Source organism: Triturus cristatus, chromosome 8 (genome assembly GCF_964204655.1).
Source record: "Triturus cristatus chromosome 8, aTriCri1.1, whole genome shotgun sequence".
NCBI lineage: Eukaryota > Metazoa > Chordata > Amphibia > Caudata > Salamandridae > Triturus > Triturus cristatus.
The window spans coordinates 1,337,765,613-1,337,784,868 of NC_140591.1; positions in this window are offsets into that span (position 1 = coordinate 1,337,765,613).

The following is a 19,256-nucleotide window of genomic DNA, read 5'->3' on the forward strand; positions in this document are numbered from 1 at the left end:
ACGAAAATGTGGCAACTGGACAGATGGGACAATCTCAAAATTGCACTATCGAATAAGGAGACAAAGTCCTTTTGGGCCATTGTGAGCACGGGAGACACCCAAGAGAAGCCAGCAATTGAGCCAAATATTGCCTCTGAAGTGTGGGAGGAACACTTTCTTTCCCTCTACTCCAGTTATGAAAATGAAATTGAAGCTCCTGTACCTCGAAAAGTAACCCCAGAGTCATGTCAGGGGGTGGTGGGGGAGATTACCTTAACTGAAGTGACGAATGCTATTAACAAGCTCCACAGCAACACAGCTCCAGGCCTAGATAAATTACCAGGAGACTTATTTCGAGAGGAACCAACAATCTGGGGACCATATCTGTGGACCCTATTCAATGCCATTGTGAATGGCATGGACTTGGCGTTGGGCAGAAATTGTCCCAATTTACAAAAAAGGTTGCCCCTTTCTTCCCAGCAACTATAGGCCGATCAGTTTGATCGATGTATCCCAAAAACTCTTCGTGCGGGTTCTCCCTGATCGCCTCCAGGCATGGATGGAAGAAGAGGAGATATTGAGCCTCTACCAAGCCGGCTTCAGGAAAAACACCTCAACCATCAACCAGATATTCAGACTCCAACTTCTTTTCTGGAAAACCGTGGTAATAGAGGGTGGCAGGCTCTATTTAATATTCGTAGACCTGAAGTCGGCCTTCGATCTAAGGCCTCGATCTAGTACCCAGAGAGAAACTTTGGGAGGTACTCAGAGACTTGGGGATTCCATCTTACCTCCTTAACATTCTGGCGAGGCTCCATGAAGAAAACTTTGCGCAAATGAGATTTGGGAAACATGGCAAACTTACTCCCCGCTTTCCTGTTAACAAGAGGGTACGCCAGGGTTGCGTGCTAGCACCTACCCTGTTCTGCCTATTTGTAAATGGTCTCATTGAGCAACACAGAAAAGTTCAGGATAATGATGAACCCAGGCTAGCATCGAGCAAGGTCCCAGCGCTGATGTTTGCCGATGACACCCTCCTACTTTCAAAGACACCAATGGGAATCCAGCGCATTCTAGAATGCTTTGATACCTTCTGCGGGGCCGATTCACAGAACTAACTTAAGACAAAATCCTAAACTTACTACTTTTGGTATGCACAGAAGTTAGGATTTTGTCTTAAGTTTATCTTAAGACAAACTTAAGTCAGACTTAAGACAGACTTAAGACAGACTTAAGGCTAACTTAAGACAAACTTAAGACAAAATCCTAACTTAAGTCTGTCTTAAGGCTGTCTTAAATTTGTCTTAAGTCTGTCTTAAGTCTGTCTTAAGTTCGCCTTAAGACAACCTTAAGACAAAATTCTAACTTCTGTGAATACCAAAAGTAGTAAGTTTAGGATTTTGTCTTAAGTTAGTTATGTGAATCGGGCCCTGTAAGTCCAGGGGACTGGAGATAAACACTTCCAAAACCAAGTATATGGTGTTTAATCCTGTTAACACATATAGCCCAAATCCACATTTGAATGGCTTCCCCCTTGACAGAGTGACGGTGTTCGACGATCTAGGCGTCAATCTGACTGAGCTTCTAGAGAGGGGTCTGAAGATGGCTAAGGCCAGCCTTAAGCTAGCACAGACACTGGGAGGGCTTATGAAACAGTACAGATCCTCACGATTTAAACCAGTGGGGCCATTAGTTGAAATTTACAAAACTCAAGCGTGGGGTGCCACAATGTATGGGGCAGAAGTGTGGGGTCATCATCCTAGCACTAGTCTGAACAAAGTGGAGAATAGTTTCATGAGACAGCTACTAGGTCTTCTACCCAGCACACCTCTCACTCCTTGGAGACTGGACCTGGGTATTAGGCCCATCAACAAAGAGCTGGCTCTCAGACCTCTGACTTTTTGGCGCCGTCTTTGGGTGACCCCAAAATTTATCACTTATCTTTCTGAGCTCAAAGAGCTCTTGAGCAACCCTGGCTCTAACAAAATACCTTGGTTTAAGAACATTAGGGATCTCTGTACTCAGCTGGGGAAACCGGACCTATGGAGATCACCTGTGGAGTCTTGTCTCCTAGTCCCAAGGTTGGAATTGGTAAGAGCCTATAGATCTCATAGGATCTCTGCCATCCAGGAAAATCCACATTTTTATTGATAAAGGATGAATATAAACTGGAATCTTTTCTGGATGATATCCAACCAACCGTGGCCAGGAAATTGAACATGCAGCTCAGATTAAGGACCTTACCTCTCCATGCCAACACAACCAAATGGCCCAAGACTCATTCTGGTGAATGATCCACCTGCAACTACAAGGAAGCAACTGAGCTACACGTTCTTTTCTTTTGTCCTGCATATGCGCTATCTTGCAGGCATTGGCTCTTTCAACTTTGCAAGAACCTGGGCTTTGTGATTTGTGCCGAAGCATATAGAGTACTAAAATAGAGTCCCATGCACTAATTGTTTTTGCTGGTTCGCGTTTTCTTAATTCAATGTGGCACATGCGGAGAACTATTTTAACTTAGCGACGTTTTAACAAGGTAATAGTCTACCCCTTCCATTCTCACCTTCATACATTTTAGTGGTTTTAACTATTTATTACAAACATTTGCACTGTAATGAAGGTTGAAGATTGATTCTTTTAGAGACTACTGTAAAGCATTGCAGAATTGCACTAGGATTTGGCCCCTAGATAATTCACTGTTTCATTATACCATGGGTTGTGGGGTCCCCTGGAAGTGATTTGCCAACACTGCAATGCGGAATCATGTTCTCAGTTGTGCAGTATATATGGAGAAATTGTATATATTTTATTGTGTATTTTGATATGTGTTTTTATGGTGTTTGTGACCGAAATAAAGTAGATTGGAATGGAATGAAATTTAGGCCTCTGCTTTCAATACCAAGTCTGTTGTAGTTTTCCTTCCTGGGTTATGACGGGCTAGTCAACATTGATAATTTTCACAGGAAATGTTCCCACCATGTCGGCAGAAGCACTTTCTGTAAAGACTACCCACCAACTTTGCATGTGATGAGTGGAGGTTTAAAGAGGTGTGGCAGCAGCTTGGCTCCAGAGAACCGCCGCAATTGCCAGGGATCCACGATCCCTGGCAGTGAAGTGTCGGTCTAGGGACGCAATATCGTTGGCGGTGCTGCTGCAGCCTCACCAAGCATATTCTGAATTTCCCCACCGCCAGCCTTTTTATGGTGGTGAGCCCATCATGAAAATGCTGGTGGTGGGAAAACAAAGGGGTCCCGACAGGGCCATCTATTGCCCCTGTGCATGGAGATGCATGCAGGGAGGAACATGTTGTGCCCCACCTGTGTGCATGTACCCCGTTTCTGCACGGCATAGACTGCACAGTCCTTGCCATGCAGGAACGGCCTTTGATGCTCCCATTGCTGTGCCTTTCTTATAGGCTCTGCCGTGGGACCACCTCACTGCCTGCCCACCTTGCCACCTGCTAGTCATCATTGATAATTTTCACAGGAAATGTTCCCACCATGTCGGCATAAGCACTTTCTGTAAAGACTACCAACTACTTTGCATGTGATGAGTGGAGGTTAAAAGAGGTGTGGCAGCAGCTTGGCTGCCTGTCTGATGAACTCGAAATCATCCTCTTTGAATTTGGATTTGCATGATTTAGTCTCTTTGGGCCTGCTTTAGAGTTTGTGGAATGGTTACCTCATTGCAATTGTCTGTCTTATTACAAGTGCACTACATCCTAATGTACTTGTAATATGATGCATGAGATATCTGTTATGTTTGTGATGGAGGATCTTTCCGCCAAACTCTAACTCAGGGTCTTTGAAACAAGTCTTCATTTGTTTAAGATAATAACAATGACCTCTGAATATAAATGAGTCTGCAAACTGACTTGAATTGTGTTTGTCTGCCTCTTTCAAACAACGTTCATGCTGCCAAAAGAAATATGATGCTGCATATCAAATCCAGCTTTGGACAAGATGATATTTCAACAAGAAAAAACGAATTAAGAGATCCATTTGCATAGTTTTAAAATCCACTCACAGTCCTTGATTACATAGATTGCATGACATTTGCACCACTTTAACATCTACAGTTAAAATATATATATTTACACTGTTCCATAACTGCAAATGTTTGTTTATATGTTGGTACAGAATTGCACAAGAAATCATGGTGTATGTGAAATCCAGAAATGTTTATGCAAAATGTCACTACACTGCTTCAATCTCTGTAACCGGCCCTACGTTCCTTCTTTTGGATGTTGGTTTTGTCATTTGAGTAATGAATTGCATTGGTTGAATAACATATCGGAAAATAGTGTTCAATTTCACAAGAAAGCAGCTGAGGATTTGGTACAGTCACAATAAACTAAATAGTAGAAAGTGTCATATCCAACCCCTGAACTCAGTATAGAACATGCTGGTAAATATGGTGAAAATTCAGCAGTATTAGCATATCCATTGCATTTATAGGATGTCTAGAGAAATTGGAAAATAACACGATGAACGCTATTTGCATAAGTCATTTCTAGCAGTTAGATGTACCCATAAATATATGGGGAAATTAACGGGAAGTGTGCAGTGTTACTGGCAATTTCAGAAAATATTTGTAAAGGTAAAGAGCTGAAACAAATATTGCGTAACTACATAAAGCCTTTTGTTACCCTCCAAAGCATTACTCGTTTTTTCTAAGGGGACCTTTCTCACTCTCTTAGGGCCTGATTTAGGGGCTGATTGGGGCACACTGGTGGTGGTGGTGGTGGTGCGGTGGCCTACGGACATGGCTGCACCAGCGGTCCAACCTCCATATTATGAGTATGGCAGTCGGATCTCCAGAGAAACGCTGCAATTGCCAGGGATCCACGATCCTTGGCAGTGAAGTGTCGGTCTAGGGACGCAATATCTTTGGCGGTGCTGCTGCAGCCTCACCAAGCATATTCTGAATTTCCCCACCACCGGCCTTTTCATGGTGGTGAGCCCACCATGAAAATGCTGGTGGTGGGAAAACAAAGGGGGCCCGACAGGGCCATCCAATGCCCCTGTGCATGGAGATGCATGCAGGGAGGAACATGTTGTGCCCCGTTTCTGCACAGCATAGACTGCACAGTCCTTGCCATACAGGAACGGCCTTTGATGCTCCCATTGCTGTGCCTTTCTTATAGGCTCTGCCGTGGGACCACCTCACTGCCTGCCCACCTTGCCACCTGCCCACCAGACCACAAGAAAACATCTAAGCTGGCAGGTGTGTGGTGGTCGGCTTTGGCAGTGAGGGAGAGGGGCGGTGGCATGGTGACCCACTCCTACACAGCCAAAGTTGTGATCAGGCCCTTAGATCTCGACTGGCGGGTAACTCCATCACCACAGTGATGGATATCTCGTCCACCAAAATATAAATCTCATTATATCAAATGGGAGTTATGTTTTGGAAGACGGAATATCGATCACCGTGGTGACAGAGTAACCTGTCTACTGAGATCTAAATTAGACCCTTGGTGTGAATCCTGGATATCAAATTCTTTCACTGGCACCATGATGGTCGATAAATCTGTCGAACAGCTACCAATTTCTATAAAAGAGAGAAATAAAACCAGACAGGATCAGGAAAGCTTTACTAAAGCTATATGTTTTACTTTCTTGGTAAGCATTTTAGAGGAGCTACTGTAAAGTGTGAAAATAACATTTCCTTAGTAAGACACATGTTTTGCCACAGTAGTTTTAATATGAGATAAAATTGGCTGTTAAGTGAAATGTAAATAAAGATGAAGAGGTCTGCTGTGATGCACACTGTGCCTGAGTGCCATGCATCATCCTTAATGTTCATTAGCAACCACATTTTTCATTGACTTTGGATTTTTATTTCAGCGGAAGCTATATCCATCACCGTTGTGATGAGTAACGCGTATGCTCGCGGTAGTTGAATGTAAGAGCAGGGGGGGTGCTGGATGACGGCAGCAGGTAAGAGGGGGAGGCCGCCGCCCCTAAACTTGTGCCATCCCCACCCCTCCTTGCTACTCCACGTGCATCAGGCACACAAGGTGACAGCATTATATTTTGTAAACAGTATGGTGTGTGTGTGTGAGAGTGAGCGACAGAGAGAGAGAGAAAGATTTGTGAGTGCTACAAGTATTGTAATGTTTGGTGATTATAGCTGCAATTTAATTAGGAGAAGCAACAGTCCTATAAGACGCAATGGAATTTCTATACACTATTCTCACATTTAAGAATTATTATTAATGTGGCACCTACAGAATCAGATAGCTATGCTTGTGGTAGTGGGCTGCTTATAGAAGTGCCTTTAAGTTAAGTACTTAGCCGGACATTCAGGATTGAACAGTGAATTCCTTGTCCTTCCTTGGCATTTAGAAAATGGTTCCATAAAAAAAATAGGGGTGGGCGGAATTTGTAAAATTCACTTTCGCAAACTATTGCGAAAATGTTGAAAATCTCCGCAAACATGCCGGAAATATCGCGAAGATGCGGACGTTTTTTTCTCGCCTGTTCGCGATATTTTTTGCATGATCGCGGCTCGCCAGCTTACCCATGCGGTTGCTCACGGTCGCGGCCATCTTGTTTTCACTTGTCCCACCCTCTCATGATGCTTACATCCTGTTCCGGGTCGCGCAATGCATGTTCGCTCCCGTTCGCGGTAGATATTTCCTGTTCGCGACCACTTTTACTTGATCGCGTTGCTTTTTGCTTGCTCGGGGAGAAAATATCACGCGAACTTGCGCACGTGGTCACAATGGGCGCGGCCATCTTGTTTTTCACTCTATTGCATGGTTCTGGGGCCAAATTTTGAATCCTCCCTGCATCTTTAAAATCCTTTGTTTAAAGCCACTTTTTTTTTATCTTTCTTATTTATTATTTCTCTAACTATTTTCCTGCCTCTATATTTTTGGTTTTTGTCTACTTTTTTTTTGTTTTTTAGCTACTTTTTCGCTCTTTCTATTGCCTGCTATCTATTTCCTTTACTTCTTTATTTTATTCCCTTTTCTTTCCCGCCCCGTCCCAGAACCATGTCAAAGGGTAGGGCTCATTGTCGCAGCCAGAGCCGCGACCGCCTTCCTTGCGGAAGGCGGCGCCCACAAGGGGTGGAGGCACGGGCCTTATTTGGGGAGGTGGAGTTGGCTGCACTCATTTTCTTTGTGCAGCACCACCTCCCCTCAACCCTGGCAGCAGGTGGCAGGCCTGGGTCTGGGTACGGCCTCCAGGAGCGTCGGCAGCGGTGGGGGAAGGTGTGCCGGGCAGTGTTGCGCTGCTCTGGGGTCCGGTGCACCCAGGCGCAGTTGACGCACCGGTGGTCCGACATCCTGAACCGTGAGCAGGATCTGCTGGACCTGCTAGGAGTGGAGGTCCCGGGTCTTGGTGAGTAACTATTTAATTATTACTACTTTGTGTCTGTTCTTCTGCTCTGTGTTAAATATAGCGAATATCATTTTTTTCTTCCAACCAGCCAGAATGTTGCTGCTTACATTCCAGGTTAATTATGTTTAAAAGTCTTCTGTGATTATGACACAGGTGCTCCTCTGCGCTACTACCAATCTTACTTGTTTGCAACTTTGCGTTTGCGCTCGCTTAGTGTGATTCTGTAAGACTTTATTTTAGAGAAATTAAGTTACGTAATGCTACGTAATGCTACAGTGACTCTACAGTGACTCTAGTCCACTCCTTACTTTGTCCTGTCACTAAGAGATTGGGGCGGATTGATACTTAGGTTTAGGTACTTTGTATGAGTTTCTAATTTGTTAGTGGTATGCCTGATGCCCCCTCAGTTATGTGACTTGCTGCTAGTACGCCAGTCTTTATTAGAACCTTTTCTAGTTTGTTCAATGAGTGGTGGTAATTGGCTTAGCACTAGCAGAACATCAGCATCAATCAATCAACCCAAAATTTGGTGTATACAAAAAATGTTGACCATATGCATTGTTGAGGAATAAAAGAAGTGGAAATGCATACTTAATGTACAATTGGCATGCCTGGAATAGGTGGGCTAGGTCGGGTGGTACGTCGTACTTAGGCTTAGTTGTAACTTAGTATTCTGGAATCAGAATGGAAGACTGGATTACTGTTGATAAATAGTAACTTAAGTAGTCGATCCGCGAATCCCCCGATACTACTTGCTGACCAGATGAGATCGGTCAATTTAGTTATTGCAATTGTTGTTTACATAAGTGTTTTTTGACCGTTCTTTAAAAATATTGTATTTGTTTGAAACCATCCATCAATGTTTGTCTCTTTCTTATATCTTTCCTGTTCATCAGCACCCAGGGGCAGACAGACAGGAAGTGGGCAGTCGGCGGGACAACAGTCAGAACACCACCACCAGGAAGACACCAACGAGGGCTCCTCTACTGGCCCCAGTAAGTCTTCTAGTTTTTAATAATATTTCTTATTCCATAACTTTTACTGCACCATATTTTTCCCGAACTGTTGTTTCTGTTTCCCAATGCTATTTTTTACCAACAATTATCCTTCGATCTGTACGGTTTCAAAAATCTTGTTATCCCTGCCTCTGCAATGATGACTCTCAGTACTACTACTACTATCAGTCTGTCTGTACAGTAGTAGCTAAGCTTGTCCAGTTGGCCAGTGCCACTCTTTATTTGAACGGTTGTAATAAAACTCAGATTCACCAGTAGCTCTAGCCATTGAGTCCAGTCCTTTGGGTCGTCCTCTTGTACTACTTCTAGTCTTATTGATCTTGAATCTTTATTAATCTTGAGGCTTTGACAATTCACAGCAACAAATGCCCAACCAGATTTATTACTATTTTGATATGATAGCCTATAAGACATACTACTACTGTTGTAGGGATCTTGCACATACAGACCTTTGCACAAGAAAATAGGATGTTGGTGATGGTAGGTTGGACCTTCCTCACACACCTCAATCAGAAATTCAGAACCCACCACAATCCCCTGCTTGACTATAGTACTGTCTTGTCATAACTATTAGGTCTCCGAACCCTCCCCCCAAGATACCCAACAAGTAGACAACCCAGAACATAACACACCCAACCTCTCAGTCGTGGAAGCAATGCACTTGCACACCCTTCCTTTAATTTGCTCACTTGTGTAAGTTAGTCCACACCAAATACCAAGTCCATGTAAGTTCAAAATGTTTATTTTGAATTGAGAAGCTATGTACATTGTTCTATTATATAATGCAGCACCAACTGGAAAATCAATAACATTAAAACAATAAACATTGTTACACTTACTTACAGTTGGGAACAGACCCCTGTGCCCCACACAGCCGGTCGCTCCTCGCCCTCTCTGCCCTGCTAGTGCTGCCTGCCTGATGCTTCCTGCTGCCTGCTTCCCGCACTTTTTCGCCGCCGACACCGCCCAGTGACTTCTTTCCCGCCGCTGACCCTGCTGACCCGCCTCCCCTTTCGGCCCATTGGACACCCCGCTCCCGCCTCCCAGCGGCTCCTCCCCCCCGGCTCCTTTCTTAAGGGGACCGCAGTGGGCTGGTCAGTGTGACCCCTGTGCCCCACACAGCCGGTCGCTCCTTGCCCTCTCTGCCCTGCTAGTGCTGCCTGCCTGACGCTGCCTGCTGCCTGCTTCCCGCACTTTTTCGCCGCCGACGCCGCCCAGTGACTTCTTTCCTGCCGCTGACCCTGCTGACCCGCCTCCCCTTCCGGCCCATTGGACACCCCGCTCCCGCCTCCCAGCGGCTCCTCCCCCCCCGGCTCCTTTCTTAAGGGGACCGCAGTGGGCTGGTCAGTGTGACCCCTGTGCCCCACACAGCCGGTCGCTCCTCGCCCTCTCTGCCCTGCTAGTGCTGCCTGCCTGATGCTGCCTGCTGCCTGCTTCCCGCACTTTTTCGCCGCCGACGCCGCCCAGTGACTTCTTTCCCGCCGCTGACCCTGCTGACCCGCCTCCCCTTCCGGCCCATTGGACACCCCGCTCCCGCCTCCCAGCGGCTCCTCCCCCCCGGCTCCTTACTTATGACGCACCCAGAGCGACCGCGCAGCGGACGCGCGCAGCGGGAGCACTGATTAAGCGCCGAAGGTGCGCCAAAGGTAAGCCCGTCTGCGCCCGTCCGCGCCTGGACCGCGCCCAGTGCCAGGACCCCTGGCCCCCGCAGTCACCCGCCCACCCGCCGGACCTACGACGCCACCGAACTCAACGCACTCAACGCCGGCCGAGTCCCGAGCTGCTACCAAGCCATCCCGGGACGCACCCACGGACCCTTCTGCTGCAACGCCTGCAAATTCACCTGCATCCAGACCTGCACTAGACCAGCACCAACCAAGACCAAGACGAGCAACAGCAACAGCCACCTGAAGTGCATCCTGCTCAACACCCACTCCGTCCACCGACACGCCATCGAACTCTGGAACCTGCTCGACACCGCAGCCCCAGACGTCGCCTTCCTCACGAAAACCTGGATGAACGCCTCCTCAGCGCCCACCATCGCCATCCCAGACGGCTACAAGATCATCCGAAGGGACCGCATCAACCAGACCGGAGGAGGCATCGCCATCATCCACAGGAACACCATCCGTATCACGACCAACACCGACGACACCCTCACACCCACCGAGCACCTGCACTTCCAGATCCACATCAACCCCAAGACCACCCTCAGAGGCACCCTCATCTACAGACCCCCAGGACCACGCACACAATTCAGCGAAGACATCGCCGAGTTCATCAGCCCGCACGCCCTCGCCTCCGCTGACTACCTCCTCCTCGGGGACCTCAACTTCCACCTGGAGAACAACAACGACCGCAACACCACCACCCTGCTGGACAATCTCGCAAACCTCGGACTCAAGCAACTGGTGACCACCCCCACCCACTACGCGGGACACACACTCGACGCCATCTTCTCATCCAGCAAGGACATCTCCTTCAGCCACGCCACCGGACTCCACTGGACGGACCACAGCTGCGTCCACTTCAGCTTCAGAAGGACCACGATCCACCACCACCAGCAACAGGTTGCAGGCCGCAGCTGGAACAAGATCACAGCCAACCAGCTCGCAACCTCCCTGAGCAAGGACCCACCCACCAGCGCAACGAACCCCAGCCAAGCGGCCACCAACCTCACGAAGTGGATCAGCGACTGCGCAGACGACCTCGCCCCTCTGAGGACCCCGCCTAGCAGACCCGGCAGCAAGAAAGCCCCATGGTTCACCGACAAACTCAAGAGCTCCAAGAAGAACTGCCGAGCCCTCGAGAGAGACTGGTGCAGAGACCCAACACCTGACAACATGACGGCCCTGAAGCTCGCCACCCGAAAACACCACCAACTGATCCACGCCACCAAGAAGACAGCATTCAAGGAACGACTGGACAACAACGCACACAACAGCAAGGAACTCTTCAACATCGTTAAAGAGCTCTCCAACCCCAACGCTGGAAACAACGACATCACCCCTTCGCAAGACCTCTGTAACTCCCTCGCCTCCTACTTCCACAACAAGATCGCGGACATACACAACAGTTTCAGCACTCTACAGTCGCACACCACATCCGAACCACCGCCCCCCACCACCACCCTCCACGCCTGGACCCCGATCAGCTCCGAAGACACCATCCGCACGATGAACACCATCCACTCCGGGTCTCCGACCGACCCCTGCCCCCACCATGTCTTCAACAAGGCCGACGCTGTCATCGCACCCCACCTGCGAGACATCATCAACACCTCCTTCGACACCGCTACCTTCCCAGAGAGCTGGAAGCACGCCGAACTCAGCACTCTACTAAAGAAGCCATCAGCCGACCCCACCGACCTCAAGAACTACCGCCCCATCTCGCTGCTCCCGTTTCCAGCAAAAGTCATCGAGAAGACCGTCAACAAGCAGCTGTCCGCCTTCCTCGAGACAAATGGATCCCTCGACCTCTCGCAGTCTGGCTTCCGAGCCAACCACAGCACCGAGACCGCCCTGATCGCAGCCACCGATGACATACAAACCCTGCTCGACAACGGAGAAACAGCGGCCCTCATCCTCCTAGACCTCTCCGCAGCCTTCGACACGGTCTACCACCGTACCCTAGTGCAGCGCCTCAACAACGTCGGAATCCAGGAGAAGGCACTGGAGTGGATCATCTCCTTCCTCACCGGAAGGACACAGAGAGTCCGCCTCCCACCGTTCAGATCAGAAGCCACCGAAGTCATCTGCGGCGTTCCTCAAGGCTCCTCGCTTAGCCCAACCCTCTTCAACGTCTACATGAGCCCCCTCGCAGCCATCGCACGCCAGCACAACCTCAACATCATCTCTTACACCGACGACACCCAGCTGATCCTCTCCCTCACCAACGACCCCGACACCGCCAGAGCCAACCTACACGAAGGGATGAAAGAGGTAGCCGAATGGATGAAGAACAGCCGCCTGAAACTGAACTCGGACAAGACGGAAGTCCTCATCCTGGGTTCCTCACCCTCCGCCTGGGACGACTCCTGGTGGCCCCCCGCCCTAGGCAACGCACCCAAACCAACAGACCATGCTCGCAACCTGGGCTTCATCCTGGACGCCTCCCTCTCCATGACCAGACAAGTCAACGCCGTCTCCTCGGCGTGCTTCAACATCCTGCGCATGCTGCGCAAGATCTTCCGGTGGATCCCCACCGAGACCAGGAAAACGGTCACCCAGGCCCTCGTCACCAGCCGTCTGGACTACGGCAACTCCCTCTACGCCAGAACCACCGCCAAACTCCAGAAGAGACTCCAGCGGATCCAGAACGCCTCTGCACGTCTCATCCTGGACATTCCCCGCCGCAACCTCATCTCAGGACACCTGAGAGACCTGCACTGGCTCCCGGTCAACAAGAGAATCACCTTCCGTCTCTTCACCCACGCACACAAAGCCCTACACAACCAAGGCCCAGGATACCTCAACAGCCGCCTCAACTTCTACGCTCCCAAACGCCAGCTTCGATCGACCAGCCACGCCCTCGCCTCCGTCCCCCGCATCCGAAGAGCCACCACAGGAGGAAGGTCCTTCTCCTACCTCGCCGCCAAGACCTGGAACTCCCTCCCGACCCACCTCCGCCTTACCCAGGACCACCTCGCCTTCAGGAAGCAGCTCAAGACCTGGCTGCTCGAGTAGTAGCGGACCCCCTCCCCTAGCGCCTTGAGACCCTCCGGGTGAGTAGTGCGCTATACAAATGCTTTGATTGATTGATTGATTGAAATCATGATAACTGAACAGTGGTGGAAGGCAGCACCACCATCCCCTAGGAATTTAGTTTATATACATTTATAAATGAAGATCTCTGAGTGAAGGGACCCCTCACCTTAGAAGAATCTAGTACTGGTAGTTGTTGCATCATTCATAAGCTCTGCAAAGCTCTGGTTCGTAGAAGGGAATCTTCCGTCTGTAATGCAAAAAACGAAATGGTGCGCGTTAGTATATTGCAACTTGCAAGCAATATGAACTAACAGTACACCAGTACTTCATAAAAAAGTGGCTTGTTAATGTTTTTGTTGACCGCTTGTACGTAGCGCGTAGACAGTAGCAGTGTGAGGCAGGTCATGTAGGCTCAAAGGTATCTTATTCAAAAAGCTGCAAGGTAACGTCACATGTGCAAAAATAAAAGACACAAAGGTAAAATGGTTGCATGGCTCGGGCTAACTAAGCAAAGGCTAGAATGACCCTAGGGGGGACCATATATAACTATTAGTGTCTACTGCACTACTACCTGATTTGTACTAGTGATGTATGTTAGTATTAACTCATTTTTCAATCTTGCTACTGATCAATAGGGGGAGGTATATATGACGCCTAATAAATGTGTAATGTTTTCTAGGCGCACTACCGACCACCATTGCCGGGGCCAGCGAAGGCGACGCAGAGGGAGAGGATGCGGTAATTGCTGCAGATACCGACGATGGAGAGGTAGGGGGAGTGGCAGCACCAGTGGCGGACGGTGGTAAGTTAGATTCATAATCCTTAACTATTGTTGACAGTACACTCACTGCAAGGGTGTACTGTATGTATACTGTACTGTTGAGACTTAGGGCCCCATTAGGATGGCGGGCGTATTGCCCCCGCTGGGCCGGCGGTATTCACCGCTGACACCGCAGGGGCAAACCTCCCACCATCCCTGTAGAAAAGAGTCAGACCCCCCACATGTCGACCAGGCGGAAAAGGGTTCAATATGGTGGTGGTGTCTCTCTGAACACACCGCCAGCCATATAATCTGCATTTTGGAATGCCTTTGCGTGGCGACATTGCCGTATTCCACGGAAAGGCATGCAGACATTGCAGAGTATGCTTGGGGGCCCCAAATGGAGGGTACCTATGCTATGGTACCCCCCCTGCCTTTCAAAGCATAACGTGACAGGCTCCGCGCGAGGCCTGTCATGTTGTGCTTGGAAAAGCAGCACAACATGTATTTTTAGCATTGCTTTCGGCACCGCCAACCAGAATGTAAAAAAAACAGGATGCGCCCGCCACTGTGCCAGGCGCATCCTTCTAATTGTCCCCATGGGACCCCCACCCTTTTTAGCGTGAGGTTGGCGGGCGGACAAATGTCCTAAGTCAGTATGAGTTGTTGTGAACGTTTGAAGAGTGAACTAGAAGACTAGAATCCCTTTAATTTGCATAGGAGCGGGAGTATTGAGTAACCAATGGCCTCATCTATCTGATTTCAACTCCGCTTTGAAAGTTTTATGGAGAAGAGCACCTGGTGCACTGTTCAACTAAAAAGTGAAAGACGGGTGGAAGGAAGAAGGACGGGCGAGATTTAAAATGTTATGTACTACTGTGCTTTATAGTGCTACTCTACCATGCCACTATGTTTATAAATAATTAACTTGTCTTACTGTTTTTCTAAGAGTATATTTTACAATTGTCTTGTTTTTTTCTTTTTGATACATAGCTACTCCTAAAGTCAATCGTAAGGAGTTGGCCGCCAAGGCACGGCGCCGGAAGCTGGAGGCAATCCATCAAGATTACCGGCGGCTGATGGTCTTGGCAGAGGAGGAAGAGGAGGAGACTGCAGCAGCACTTGAAGCCTACTCCAGTGCCCTGGGCCCCAGCCACCGCCCTCCAACGGTACGGCGCCACCATCTGGCGGCTGCCTGCCGCCACCGCAATGCCATCTCTGGTGCCCCCCCCACTCTGGCTGCAACTGCCGCGCCCTCAGATGCCGCGTCGCCCGTTTAGAGGAGCAGATGCATGTCCTCCTTCAATCCCGCCCCACACCTTAGTCCCTGTCTTCTGCTCCTTTTTTAATTCTTGTTTGGGTGGGTGGGAACTGGTTTGGGTGTTGGGTTTTTGCTTTTCGGACTACTATTTTCTCCTGGACTTTCCTACGGACATTGGTTGGTGTTAGGGAGGGAGGTGGGTCAGCTTCTGTGGGTTTTTAGTTTATTTTTGTTAGGGTAAATTAAATATATTTTTCTACGTTACATGCAATGTTGTTAATGTTTTGTAGGTCGGGTTACTGTTTTACATCACACTGTTTCCTTGCTGGTGCAGGGCCGCCCATAGCCAGTGTTTGATTTAAATAATTGGCTGACTGTGTAAGACACAAACAGATAGATTCAACACCCCTCACTGATTGACTTGTCCTACTAGAACTTTCAGTCTCTCCTCTAGTCTATGCATTCCTTATCTGGACTCAAAGGAGTGTGTGAAATTGAATTCATTGAAAACATGTCCATTATTAATTCTGCCTCCCCCAAACTTCTCTCTTACCTGTGCTTGATGTTTAACTTAGGCACAGCAATGTCTGCATGGTGAAGATGGTTTCCTTTTTCTAACATGCCATGATTGGGGTGGTGGTGGTAGTACAGTAGTGGTAGTAGACACTGGCAGGGCAGCAGCATTTGCAAAAAAAGAAAAGGAGACAGTCAATCGCCTTTGAGAGACTGTTAGAGGAGTAGTAGAATGAAGTACAGTACAGAACTTACCGAGCAACAATAATATGCTAAAATATTTTACAACAAAACATAATGGTGGTTGGGATAGCCTACTAGACAGAGTTAGAAACTATAGTTGTGTCGAGTCACTTGACTAGGCCTACAGCCTAACAGTTAGTGCTGTGTATGAGGAATGACTACAAACAAATCCAATCAATGCCGGCAATTAATGCTGAGGTATATGTTCCTTTGTTGAATAAAATAACCTCTAAAATATCCTACACATGGGTGGGCAAGCAGAAGAAGATCATCGCTCTGCCTTGAAATTGAAGTACTGTTACTTTTGCCACATCCGCCCCAGCAAGCGTGTGATTAAGTATTGGTGTACATTTAATTTAGTCACACCTCGACAATAAGTCACACAGCCCGGGGGAAGAGGGTTAGGGTTTGTTGACTGGATGGGAAGGGGGTTTTGGGAAAGGTTTGACATTGAAAAACAGTATGCATGGACAAACAAACGACAATCTTTGAAGACTCCCATATCCATATGTTAAGGGAGAAAAAGGAAATGCATGCATGATAATGAGAGGCCCGGATTACATACACTTCTTGTTCTGTTGTTCCGGCCGTAATACTTTTGCAGATAGCAAATAGAAATTTTAAATATTGGTAGGGAAGAATCATAAACAGAGAGCAAACCTAATGATTATAATAACAACAACAAGAACATGCTGTTGTAAAGATTGTAGACAAAAAAATGATTCAAATTATTTAAAAGAAGATACAAGTTGATACTGTTACTGTGTTCTCCTGGTAAAAAAAATGGACTGGATTTGCATCTCGGCATTCCTCTTGGTCCTCTCGTCCATCAATCTTGGGTGTGTCGCTCGCCACTCGCCACTGCCCGGCTGGAAAAAAAATGTTGATTTATTGGTAAGGTAAGTGTGCATTGTAATGTTTTCCCAAGTATAGCGCAAGGCCCGGCCTGTAATTGTAGATGGAAAAACAAAGGGGATATTGAGAAACAATGTTGAAACAAATGCACAAGTTATGGTGTAGTGCAACAAGAACACTTTTCGAGGTGGCATGTATGCATCATCTCTACTCTAGTCTGTTTCCAGCATTGACTTTCAACAATAACAGGAGAGAGCAGGCCCACAGTGACAGGCCTGACGGCACGTTGCTTAGCAGTAGCACATCCTACATTTAGACTTTAGAGTACTTTTTCTTTTTTTTAAAGAGTTGGACAAAGGCAAAGCACATTATCCATTCCAAACATAGCATTTACAGTTTAAGTTAGTAAATCAATGCACCGCAGTCATCCCACCGCTACACTCGACTCCACTTCTACACAGACATTTGGATCTGCTGTGGTTGTTGTTGACGTGTTTACCTTTAGGCTTTTAAGTTTTATGCCACTCATGAAACGTCCTCCTGACTTGTTATTATTCCATCAATCATCATCTCCGATACTTGTACTGACTGACTGTGAAGAGCGGCCTGCAGTAGAAGTAAAATTGTTATTACACAAGAGTAGAAATATTATTGACTTGAGTCAGTATTTAGTGTGTACAGAAAGATAGATTACTAGTACACTTTGACTTCACTTTGTGCACAACAAACAAACAACGAAAACACAAACACCAATCGCTCAGAGTCAGGTGTCCAATGCATGCCATTAATTGTCATTACCTGTTCCTTCTCATCTTAAGTTAACGGGCCGTCTATTTCGCCATCATCATCATGGACGGTGCTGTTGTGTCAATCATACTCATTGCGCAGATGGAGTGAGTCCCCTTCCTGTATTGAATTAAAAGCAATGTATCACCAAGCTGCAGGAGAAGTACAAATTTCTTATTTGCAAGAAGGGGAAAATTCACCTTTTGTTAAGTTTAGTGTGTACTGTAGAAAGATGATTAGTCGACAATTACATAACTTCATGCACAGCAAACACAACAAAATCACTCAGTCTGCGACTCTGCGTCCAATGCATGGCATCAATCATTACCTGTTCCATGTTATTTTCAGTTAATGGGCAGTCTCTCTCGGCTCTGAAAGGAGGATAGCTATAGTAGTCATCTGATTCATGCTCCTCTTCTTTTGGCGTGACTAGGAAAGTTTTAATTTTTTCTTCTATTTACCATCATCCAATCATCATTCATGAGGGCAATGGATTTGGGCAGGAGATTCAGTATGATGGAGCGGAGGAGCTGGATTCGGAGGACTGTACTGTCAAATTGCAGACACCTGAAACTTGTATATTAAATAAGAAGAGTAGAAGACTGTGGTAATGGATTTGTTGTGATTCACAAGTTTGAAACCGGAACGACAGACACACAAGTAAAGGGGGAAAAAAGGGAGGAAGACAGTAAGTGCAAGCCTAATTGTCAGGGAAGTATAGCTCGTCCTCAAACTCTGGGGGGTCAGCAAGTAGTAGGTAATCATGTGACACACTACTTCCGTCACCTGAGCCGCTGTCCTCATCTTCCTCCATTGATTCATGTATTGTGTAATTCGGTGGTATGAAGTGCTGATTCATTTTGATCATTGTTAACCTCTCCACGTTTTTGGGCGAGAGACAGGTCCTTCTCAATGTTACAATGGAACCAGCAGCACTGAAAACACGTTCGGAAGAGACACTTGCGACAGGGCAAGCCAGATAGCTTATCGCCAGCCTGCTGAGCAGTGGCCATTCAGACCTTTTCCTATACAAAAACTGCAATGGGTTTTGATCAATGTACACCTCTGTTGGGTCATCCAGATAGGCCTGGACCATCCGCTCAATGTTCAGGGGTGCTGCTGGTAAGCTTTCGGGCTCTTTTCTCTGTGCATCAGCACTGTGCTTATTAATGCCTAACTGTACATACCAATCGTCTAACGATTCTACTGGGCCTAATGATCCAGTTATTGTTGCTGTTATTGATAGTGATGGTGAGTGTTGTGATCCAAACGCACTGCCCTCAGCCGACAAAGTTGCACTTGATCCTGCATGCCCTGCTGCAGTACTTCTTGTGGGTTGATCTTGCGGGCTTTTAATTATCAGCCGTTCATTTTCTAACTTACTGGCTGCCTCAGCTATACAAGTTTTGTAGCGGGCAACATCAATCTCTGAAAAAGCAAAGAATGTCTTCAGTCCAAATTTTGTACGTGGATCCAGAATTGTGGCACAAATGTAATGTTCTTGTGACAACATTTTATTTTCTATCCTTGTATTTTCAGCTAAGCGACGGGTTAAGCTCTCCACCAAGTCATAGGCTTCCCTTTTGTCCTCTACACCTTTATATGATTCAGAAACCTTCTTCAGCTGATGCTCTAGCATTTTCAATAATGGGATAGCTTGGCTCATTGTACAGTCCTCCTTGCTGACTTCACGTGTGAAGACCTCAAAAGGACGAAGCATCTCAGTCAGGCATTTAATTAGGCTCCAATGCTCCATCTCAAGGTTCATGCCTTTAACAGTAGCATCCC